Raw genomic sequence first — 9605 nt, 5'->3', positions numbered from 1 at the left:
AAAACACATCAATGTTGTTCACTAATGTGTGTTTGCACTCGGTGACTGTTCAGTGTGTGTTGGGATTGTTCTGAAGCGCTGTCACTCGCTCTATTTTTCTCGATGGCGTCTTTATATTGATAAATTCACTCCACCTGCTGATCTAATGAATGATAGTGCACACTTCTTCTGTAACTATTGTATGTTTTGATGGTTATGTGGATGTCCTGGACATTATGAAGATGTGGTTTTAATCTCTCTATCTCGGAACAGTGCCGAGATGTTTCACGCGCTCTGAGTGGCTGTCTCGGACTGTCACTCAAGCGTGTGACCAATCACAACTGTCCTTACATGAAAACTATATTTTCACTCACTGCATGTACAGTAGACTGTATGTTGCAAAAAAGTGAACAGAGAAAGACACCATCGAAGGGGTGCGAGAGGTGGACAACGGACCTGTTAAGTCACTTTGGTGGCCTGTTGCAGGTAAGTGGCGACGCACATGCACTGTTGGACTTTATTTTACCAGCGCGACGCCGATGTGACACTAGTATTCAACATCCAGGAAGCTCTATAGATAGTGGATCTGTGATCAGAAAAGCATTCCCAGCATGGTGGTGTCACCATCTAGAAGTAGGTGCGATGAAATCAACTCAAATGCAGCATAAAAGTTAAGCAGAGTATGTTGACTGTAAACCCTGTCAGGAAATCCTGTTTAAAATTAGGTGTGTTTTGTAACAAGGTACAGTGGCAGCTGGACTATCACAGACCAGCGACGAACTAACGTTAGCCATCGGCCAGTTATACCAGCTTAAGGTGGTCGTCCGGGTTTTTGCAACATGGTATTTGGTAGATGATCATTAAGCTGGTGTAAAAATAATGAATAAACAATAAACCCACTGCTTATATGAGATGGTCAAGCTTGTTTTGGTCAACCAGCTAATTATGATGATAATGATTTAGTAAAGTTAAGAGATGTTAAATTGTACAAAATAACTAAATAGCATGCCAACTTGATTTCTAGCTAATCAGATATAATTTTAAACATGGTCAACCAGCCTAAATATTGTCAAACTTGTAGAAAAACAGCAAAACAGCAACAAACTGGTGATATGAAATGCTCAAGCTTTTCACTGGTCAACCAGCTATATTTGATGATTATGACTTAGTTAAGTTCAGAGAAGTTAAACTGTACAATAAAACTAAGTAGCACGCCAACTTGATTTCTAGCTGATCAGAAATTATTTTTACATGGTCAACCAGTGTAATATGATCAAACTGGTAGAAAAAAAACAGCAACAAACTGGTGGAAGGAGATGCTCAAGATTGTTTCTGAAACATGATGACTGGTCAATCAGCTAATTAATATGATTATGATTTAGTTAAGTTAAGAGAAGGTAAACTGTACAACATAAATAGCATGCCAAATTAATTTCTAGCTATCAGATATAATTTTAACATGGTCAGACTAGTTGAAAAAGAATAAAAACAACAAAACAGCAACAAACTGGTGATATGAGATGCTGAAGCGTGTTTCCGAAACATGATGACTGGTCAACCAGCTAATTATGGTGATTATGGTTTAGTTAAGTTTAGAAAAGTTAAACTGAACAACATAATAGCACGCCAACTTGATTTCTAGCTAATCATATATTTTTTTAACATGGTCAACCAGTCTAAAATGATCAAACTAGTAGAAAAACAACAAAACAGCAACAAACTGGTGACATGAGAAGCGTGTTTCTGAAACATGATGACTGGTCAACCAACTAATTATGGTGATTATGATTTAGTTAAGTTCAAAAAACTTAAACTGTACAACATAAATAAATAGCACACCAAATAATTTTCTAGCTAATAGACATTATTAATTAATTTTCTAGCTAATAGACATTATTTTTAACATGGTCAATCAGTTTAATATCATCAGACTGGTAGAAAAACAACAAAACAGCAACAAACTGGTCAGATGAGATGCTCAAGCTTGTTTCTGAAACAACTGGTCAACCAGCTAATTATGGTGATTATGATTTATTTAAGTTCAGAGAGGTTAAACTGAACAACATAACTTAATAGCACGCCAACTTGATTTCTAGCTAATCAGATATTAGCTTAACATGGTCAACCAGGCCCGGATTGGCTAATCGAGAGGACCGGGAGAATTCCCGGTGGGCCGGTCTGTTTTTTGGCCGTGAGGGCCGGTGTCCCTAGCTGCTTGCACTCTCAGCAGTCACACTTTTTTTACATCTATTATTGACCATAGCGTCACTCTTTTTATTCATTATTTTGCCGCAGCGCTGCTCTTTTTATTTATTTTCTCGCAGCCCTGTGAGCAAAATGCAGCCTGCAGGTTCACTAACGTTAATGATGATGTAACTGTCATGATTCTACCCCAAACAGCAGCACCTTAGTGAATATAAGAATTCGTATAATTAATATTGATGAACAATACACCTGCTTAATGAAAATCAGATGATTCACTACATTAATAAATCTGACATAGCTTGATCAGATATCTAAAAAGGGGAGAAAAAGATTAAGCCATCACACACGGGTCACAGGTCAATACTTTTGTTTTTTTAATTCCCATAGTAATAGTGCCTTTGTGGACCAGTGGTAAGCACGTTACGTTTCATCGCTATCGACCAGTGTTCTAATCTCACCTGAAAATGACTATTATTTTTTTTCATTTTTATTATTAAGACATATAATACTGTAAGGGCTGTAGAACATTTGAATTTCTAAAGCAGTTGTTTTCTTGAAAAAGACGTGATAGTGTCATTAGAATCTGAATTGGAATCAGTCGTGAACTGAGGTGGGCCGGTCTGGCTTGAAACTCCAGGGCTGAAAATGAGTCCCACTCCGGCCCTGAGGTCAACCAGTCTAATATGATCAAACTAGTAGAAAAACAACAAAACAGCAACTAACTGGTGACATGAGAAGCATGTTTCTGAAACATGATGACAGGTCAACCAACTAATTATGGTGGTTATGATTTAGTTAAGTTCAGAGAACTTAAACTGTACAACATAAATAAATAGCACACCAAATAATTTTCTAGCTAATAATTAGACATTATTTTAAACATGGTCAATCAGTTTAATATCATCAAATTGGTAGAAAAACAACAAAACAGCAACAAACTGGTTATATAAGATGTTCAAGGTTGTTTCTGAAACATGATGACTGGTAAATCAGCTAATTATGGTGGTTATGATTTAGTTAAGTTCAGAGAAGTTAAATTGTACAAAATAACATTTTGGCATGGCAACCTTACTTCTAGTTAAACAGATATAATTCTATGCATGATCAACTAGTTTAATGTGATCAAACTGGTAAACAAACAGCAACAAACTGGTGACATGAGATGCTCAAGCTTGTTTCTGAAACATGACGACTGGTCAACCAGCTAATTATGATGATTATGATTTAGTCAGACAAGTTAAATGTACAACATAAATAGCATGACAAACTGATTTCTAGCTAATCAGATATTATTTAAACATGGTCAACCGGTGTAATTTGATAAAACTAGTAGAAAAACAACAAAACACAACCAGCTGGTCATTTGAGATGCTCAAGCTTGTTTCTAAAACATGATGACTGGTCAGTCAGCTAATTATGGTGATTATGATTTAGTTAAGTTCAGAGAAGTTAAACTGTACAAAATAAATAGCATGCCAAATTAATTTCCAGCTAATCAGATATAATTTTAACATGGTCAACCAGTCTACTATGTATCAAACTAGTAGAAAAACAAGAAACTGGTCATATGAGATGCGGACGCTTGTTTTTGACACATGATGACTGGTCAACTAGCTAATTATGATCATTAAGATAGCCTACTCAAGCTTGTAGTATAGTTAATCAGCTAATTATGATGATTATGAATTGTTTGACAGTTAAACTTGAGCACAACATCAAACAGCTTGTTAACTGATTTCAAGCTAGTTACAGATGGTTATAAAATAGTAACTAGTCTAAGATGATTATATTGAAAGAAAAACTATGCACATATTTAAAATATGATGTGCGATCAAATAATGAATTATGATTATGATTTACGTTCAGAACAGTTATATTCACAAATTAGACTGGTCAATAGCGTGTCAGTTGATTTCTAGAAAGTCTGTTAGATTCTCATAAAATGGGAAACCAGCAACAACAAGTCACGTGAGTTGGTCTGGCTTGTTTTTGGAAAATGGTGACTGGTTAGCCAGCTGATTATGATTTAGTAAAGTCAGTCCAGAACAGCCATGTATAAATAAGTAGCATGTTATCTGATTTTTAGTTATTTATTTATTGCTTGTCTGAGATAATAATTTAATACAATACCTGCTTTTGGCTGGATTGGTTTTGGGGACTAGTTTTTTTTGGCTTAGTCCTTTTATTAAGGATTTATCAGAGATCGCCACAGCAGAATGAACCGCCAACTTATCCAGCATATGTTTTACGCAGCAGATGCCCTTCCAGCCACAACCCAGCACTGGGAAACACCCATACACTCTCACATACATACACTCATATACTATGGCCAATTTAGCTTATTCAATTCACTTATAGCGCATGTCTTTGGACTGTGGGGGAAACCGGAGCTCCTGAAGGAAACCCATGCCAACATAGGGAGAATGTGCAAACTAAACAGAAATGCCAACTGACCCAGCCGGGGCTCGAACCAGTGACCTTTTTCTTCATCGTGTCACCATGAACTAGTTAATTTTGTTTCTTTAAGTCAGTTCAGAACAGCCATGCACTGTTAACAAACTAATTATTAAGCTTTTAAACCAGCAAAAAAATTAAAAATATGTTATATGTTAGCTGATTTTTATGTGGTCTGACATGGTCATTAACAGGTAGACCACCAACAAACTGGCTATGGGCTTGTCAACGTGATGAACATGATGACTGATGAACCTGCTAATTATGATGAATATGATTTATTAAAACTGTTCAAAATGATGTAAACAAATCAACTGTGTTTTGAAGCATCATAGCTGGTTTAAGATAATTAAACTAGAAGTAAACCTGCAACAGACTATATACTGGCAGGTTATGTGAGTTGCTCAGGTCGACCAGTTAATTATTATAATGATTTAATTATGATGATAATGATTTAGTTAAGTAAGTTAGAAGAGCGGTAACTGCTCAACCAGCCAATTATAATAACTTGGTTTTAGTTGATGTATTTAAAATGGAAGCTTGCTTCTAGCTGGTTTAAGTTAGTCAAACAAATAAACCAGCAACAAACCAGATACCATGAAGTGGTCAGGTTGGTTTTCAGAATGTGTTGACTGGTCAACCTGCAAATTATGATGACAACGATGATGACATAGTCAGGTCAATCCAGAACAGCGACACAGTTTACACAAACTAAAAAGTGTTTTGGAGCATGGTAGCTGGTTTTTAGCTGGTCCTCAATGGTCATTAGCTGGTCGTAGCTTGTAAACCAGCAGCAAACCACCTACCAGCTCGTCACAAGGTGGTCAAGCTGATTTCTGATCAGCCAGCTGCCATGTTCTCATACAAAGACAGCGTATTAGACCGCATTTTCTAACAGGACAGCGACTGATCGAGGATGATGATGGTGATGTGACACGGTAGGCCAGCGAGTCCAGCGCTGGGAACATCCACTGTGCACACGGGCTTCATAACAGAGCAGTCAGTGGGAACACTTGAACGCGCGGAGGGGGAGGAGGGCAGCGAGAGAAAACAAACCGAGAAAATTGTTCGCCTGAAACGAAAGTACCACTACCAAGTGCCATTCGTCCCCCACCGTTATTTGTTTTCGGAGCGATCTCTGCGATTGCGATGTAGTTTTGTCGACTTCACGCTGCGGTGTTGTTGCTCCTTTCCAAGCATCCGGTAAAAATAATATAAGTGTCTGTGGGGCTACTGTACGGACGGCCAGTGCAGAACTGTTCTGATGTGTCAATAAGTTTGAGGCTGGAATGAGAAGGCCCTGGCATTCCGACCGGATTTCAGGGGTAAGTTTGCGTTCACAGATGCCGCGATGACTGAAAACTTGGACATATTTTGTGTACGAAAAGCCCCGAGTTCCGATTGATCGGGAGCTCGCGCGTAGACAGTGCGAAATTCATGCCAGTTTGCTGTGCTTCGGCATAAACAACTTTGGCGATCGGCGTGTTTGACACCTGCTCTCACCGAACATCAGGGTTTCTGTCAAATTCACGACGGTTTAACCATGTACGGGCGACCGTGCGATTATTACATATAGGTCTGCTAATGACACGTTCAGGCGAGCTAGAGCAATCTCGCATCACAGGGGCTAGCAGGCTAGCCAGCTACTTTTATTCTATCTGACTAAACGGAGCGAGAAACCCGAGCACAAAACCGTCTCATCCGAAAAGTCTGCTCCGAAAACCCCTAGTTTAAGTAATGAAAGCTCGTGAAGGGGGATCTCTCTCTGAAAATGCCCTGGCGGAGTTTGACAGGAGTGAGATTTATACTTCATCTTCCCCAAAGCAAGATGGACTCTCGGCTGTCTGTCTTGTCAGAGCCCAGATCGACATTTTGCACCGAGATGCAAACCGAGCACAGTTCAAATAAGGGGTCAGATGAGTTATGAAATGAGCTCGATGGCTTAAATAATTGGAGGATATCATCGACATCTTGCTTTGTGGAGTTCTCGATTCGGTGGTCGAGACTTCTGCAGGGACACACACTCGCACACACACACGGAGAGAGCACCTCTCTCAGGCTGTACCTGACAACTAAACGCTGCAATACTGTATATACCGTCCATCCACTCGACGAAACTGTGTCGGATGTGCTTTAATAAGACCTACGTGAACGAGCCGAAGTATGGCAAGCCTCTTTACCATTTGTTTGTTAAAACTTGTTTGTTTATTTACATTATTAGGTCTTATTGTGTCGTTTCACCAATGACCGTTCATCAGATAGAACACCATTCACAGATAAACAAGTGTTTACGTTGACAGCGTTCTGCAATGGCAAAGCAACAGGAAGTCATTCATTTGGCATGAATGTTTATTATTGTATGTGGTGCAAAAAGTTGAAATGAGTTTCATTTTTTGCAAACAAACAGTGTCACGATTAGTTGATTAACAGTATGACTCACTAGAACACTCACTAGAAATTGGATGTACAGCTATTTTTGTGACCCTGTCCGATTTAGGTTGTGTTCACAATTGTAGTTCAGTTCATTTGGTCTGAACCAGATAACAAAGCAATAGATTTAGGTTGTGTTGACTCTTGTAGCTTTGTTCTCTTGGTTCAGATCAGTAAAGTAAATAGAACATTTAAAGTTTTGTTCGGTTAGTGTTCACACTAGTTTTTTAAAACCAAACCTCATGATATTATACAAAAAAAAATATTTATTTTGTGTATTTGGAACTTGCCAAACACCCAAAACTGAAGGAGCTCATAGTATGTATAAAGGAGTCAAAACCATGCTAAAAATGTTGTTCTCACACAAAGAAATGAAGAATTGCTGCAAGGAGACTCTTTTTACACCTGCATTGAACTGTAATAGTTGGCATTGTGAGTAAATAATGAGGAAAAATAGATATGGTTGAGCATTCTTTCATTTCTATGGTGGAATTTTTCGGTATCTTCAGTTTGGGATAGTTGTTTTGTTGTTGGTGCATGATGGAATTGCTAGGCGGTGTGAACAATCTCGTATCTTGAAAACATTAAATATCTCAGTATTTTCTGTATTTACTTTATTTTTTACATTTTAAAGTTTAAACTCAGAAATGTACTTGTTCAAATGTGGTCATATTTTAAAAATGTATAATTATAAGCTAAAGATTAGTGAAATATAAAACACTTTCAAAAATCAATGAATACAGGTCCAACATTGTATTTTTAAGATTCCAGTTTTCTCACTGTTATTCATGTTTCTGTCTGCATCCCTGTAATGGTGTGTAATATTATGCTTATATGACTTATTTAAAAAATACCATAAACTATTTATTTTGTGACACCACAAAATAAGCGAAGTTTGTTTATAAACTTATTTCGAGAGGATCACGTGCTTATGATTGCTTGCAGCTGGTCCTGCATTACTCAATTTATGATTCACCAATCAGACGATTACTAAGCTACTATAAATACCCTATGTTCCATATGACAGCTATCTTTGTTTTGAAGAATCCCCCTTCCACCCCTACTCCTCCTCCTTTCCTAGATGGGTGGCACGGTGGCCCAGTAGTTAGCACTGTTGCCTCACAGCAAGAGCGTCACTGGTTCCTTACCAAGCCAGCTGACGTTTCTGTGCGGAGTTTATGCGTTCTCCCTGTGGTCACTTGGGTTTCCCCAAGGTTCCCCAGTTTCCTCTCACCATCCAAAAACTTAAGTTAATTGACTAACCCAAATCAGCACCATAGACATCTATGTAAATAGGTCTCTCTTAAGAGCAATCACTATCTGTTCATTAGCTACTACAGCAGTATAGTTCTCGAGATCTACTTGAGCTCAAACTCCCCTCTCGCCCCGGGCTCGAGGAACTTATGAGCTCAGGGCTCTCTCCCGGCACAGCATGCCAAACAAGCTTTATAATCAATCACCAGCTAAGTGTGAACTCTTGAAATAATATAGCATAGTATGAAATAGACTTTTAATTTTGTTTATATGATATATTTAGTCATATTGCACAGCCCTACGCATTCACATATTATTCACAACTCGTCTTGTGCGCTCTGAAGTTTAGATGACAGAGTACATGCTTATTCTGTTGAACCTCACTGACGCTCTATTCACACAAGGAGTCAGCGTCAATGCTTTCTATTCACTTTGAATCGGTGACGTCAAGCATTGCCGAACTTAATTGTGGATCCGAGAGCGCCGCTTCAGCAGCGTTGCTCACTGCAGATGTTAGTAATTTCTCAACTTTTTAAGCACCAAAAAGGAAGCGTCAGCCAATCAGATCGCTTTATACAAATATCCTAGCTCAGATAGTAGCCGATTACAGACTAATTTAATTGGCTGACGCTGCTATGATGATCGCGTCAGCCCCACCTTTAGAAAAGCCCTCCGTCAAGTGTTGATGCTGAAGCCCCATATGAATCGGGCGTAAGGGGCCAATCACATCGAATGCACTTTTATGTTTCTGAAACAACCACCACTAGTCTCTCCTCCATCTTTAAAAGCCTCCAGAGTTGTCTTATCAACACAAACATTGCTGTTACCTCAACGGATAACCCGCTTCTACTTTCATTTGATTGGATAATGAAAAAGATGTGATTGACCCAACATGCTTTTTCCGCTCAGAGTTGATTATTTTTCAACTGTGAGCACACAACTTGCAGCGACAAAAAATGCAAGGTGCAGCAGGCGGTTAAAATGCAAGGTGCTCAGGGCGCATAAGCAGCGTGCAAAATGCTCATGGCGGTTCATAAGATGGACCTATTAAAGCAAAAAGCTGATTTAGTATAAATGCTAACTAACAGATCCATGACACCAAAGTTTGTTTTAATCAAGTGTAAACACACCCTTAGTTCTGGATGGGAAAAAAAGATATATATATATATATATATATATATATATATATATATAAAGAGCAGGGATTTGGTTCAAAGCAGACTGAATTATTGGAGAATACATTATTGATAAAAAGTCTGTTTTGTTTTCACCAGTTTTTTTTT

At 38.4% G+C, this 9605-nt stretch overlaps 1 protein-coding gene across 15 annotated transcripts in view; it reads left to right on the top strand.

Moving 5' to 3' along the window:
* The first annotated feature begins 370 nt into the window (after window positions 1-370).
* Window positions 371-9605, top strand: part of bbx (BBX high mobility group box domain containing) — a 56247-nt gene continuing 47012 nt past the window's right edge. For 8 of the 15 annotated variants that reach the window (XM_087270878.1, XM_087270869.1, XM_087270877.1 and 5 more), the window contains exon 1: window positions 5654-5963. The gene's annotated coding sequence lies outside the window, so the exon portion shown is untranslated. Of the gene's footprint in view, window positions 466-5402; window positions 5577-5653; window positions 5964-9605 lie in introns of those variants that run through there. The other 7 variants (XM_087270870.1, XM_087270874.1, XM_087270867.1 and 4 more) reach the window with 2 other exon arrangements.

This window comes from Danio rerio, chromosome 10 (genome assembly GCF_052040795.2).
Source record: "Danio rerio strain M-AB ecotype USA chromosome 10, GRCz13ab, whole genome shotgun sequence".
In the NCBI taxonomy this organism is placed as follows: domain Eukaryota; kingdom Metazoa; phylum Chordata; class Actinopteri; order Cypriniformes; family Danionidae; genus Danio; species Danio rerio.
This window is presented reverse-complemented; position numbering and strand designations above follow the sequence as displayed.